Source organism: Nyctereutes procyonoides, unplaced genomic scaffold (assembly GCF_905146905.1).
Source record: "Nyctereutes procyonoides isolate TBG_1078 unplaced genomic scaffold, NYPRO_anot_genome, whole genome shotgun sequence".
Lineage (NCBI taxonomy): Eukaryota > Metazoa > Chordata > Mammalia > Carnivora > Canidae > Nyctereutes > Nyctereutes procyonoides.
In genome coordinates, this window is record NW_026575135.1 from 40,253,721 (window position 1) to 40,255,427 (window position 1,707).

The 1,707-nt window shown below is 35.5% G+C and overlaps 1 pseudogene; it reads left to right on the plus strand.

The window, feature by feature from the left end:
- The first annotated feature begins 640 nt into the window (after nt 1-640).
- LOC129494595 (eukaryotic translation initiation factor 3 subunit M-like) lies at nt 641-1,483 on the plus strand (annotated as a pseudogene).
- Nucleotides 1,484-1,707: the final 224 nt, after the last annotated feature.

Below are 1,707 nucleotides of genomic sequence, written 5' to 3' on the forward strand. Positions count from 1 at the left end.
CCAATATTTCATGTGTGTATTTCCCAACTTTTGTCCAAATGTTCTCTAAGATTTAAAAGGATTACATGGCATGCTAAAAATTGATGAGATTTTGGTCACCTCTTGCTCAGAAATCTAGCAGTTACAAGAAATGTTATACTTCGAACGGATCCTTGATGGATCATCATGGTGGTAATAATTAATTGTAACTTGTTCTGTCTCTGACTTTTGATTTTGAGGCCATAGAGAGACAACAGTCTTGAAAGGCATCTGGGAAATAGGAGAGCTTTCTGGTTGGTGCCTTGTTTTAACTTTTCACAGCTACTAAGAAAGCCATTGTTTTATATTTTCATGTGGCATCTCACACAAATGTATACTGTTTTTTAACAGTCATGACTCATCCTTTGGAAGTTTAATGCTCTGTCCCTGTGGGTTTGCTTGTAACCACCTCTCATCTTCCAAAGCATGAGACATTGTAACTTATTTTGTATTTTTAATTGATTCAGCATTAATGCTGCTGTGACAATTTCATAATTCCTTGACATTGATAAATTAAATTATGAAAGCCTCTGTAACATCTAGAGAATGTGTTTCCAGAAATGTATTTGGTAATAATCAGACTTGAATGATGAAAAAGTAGTACATTTATGACCAGAGGAGAATGGTTCATTGGGTCTCCAGAAAAAGTATTTCAGTAAGTATTCGGCTGTCACACTCATGTGTGGAATTGCTAGGAAGCTACACAGAGGATAATACTCCCCAGGTTCAAGCTGTTGCCCACAGATGTATGAGCATTGAAAGATCTAAATGCATTTCTTTTTTTCTTGTTTTTGGTTTTGTGTTTTTTTTTTTTTTTTTTTTTTTTTTTACCATTTTCTCACTTTAAAAGCAGTCAAATTTTTGGAAGGTGAACTTACTCATGATCTTTTAATCATTCCTGTGAGTGTTAATTGGTGTCATATGTCAAGTTTTATCAGAATAATAGACTTCATTGATTCACTTGGTCTATCACATGAGCAGAATATGGCAAAAATGAGACTGCTTACTATTATGAGAATAGCAGTGAAAAATAAAGAAATTTCTTGGGGCACCTGGATGGTTCAGTCAGTTAAATGTCTGCCTTCAGCTCAAGCCATGATCCTAGGGTCCTGGGATAGAGCCCCACATCTGGCTCCCTGCTCAGTGGGGAGTCTGCTTCTCCTCCTACCCCCACTCCCCACGTGATCTCTCTTGCTCTCTGTCTAAATAAACAAATAAAAATTAAAAAAAAAAGAAATTTCTTTTGACACAATGTAGCAAGAACTTCAGATTGGAGCCAATGATGTCGAAACACTTGTTATTAATGCAGTAAGAACTGAAATGGTCTTGTCGTCAATCATAGTACACATAGGACATTTGGAAAATAATAGCAACAGCTTTATGACACACTTAATGCCTGGAAAAAAACTTGAACAAAGTTAAAAGTTGCCTTTTGAGTCTTTCTGAATTTTTATGCTATATATAAAATTTGTTCTTCTTGGAGGAAATCTAAATCATAGCAAAACATTATAAACTGAAAAAAAAAAAGAGAGCTGAGCAGGGAGATTCAGGTGCTCAGAACTCAGTGGGAAGAAACTGAGCCTTGCTTTGGTCAAATAAAAAATGACATTCTTTATTTTAAATAATATGTGTGCCTGCTGAATAGAGATGCCATCTTGAAACTGGTGAGTTGTTCAATATTCAGTGCCA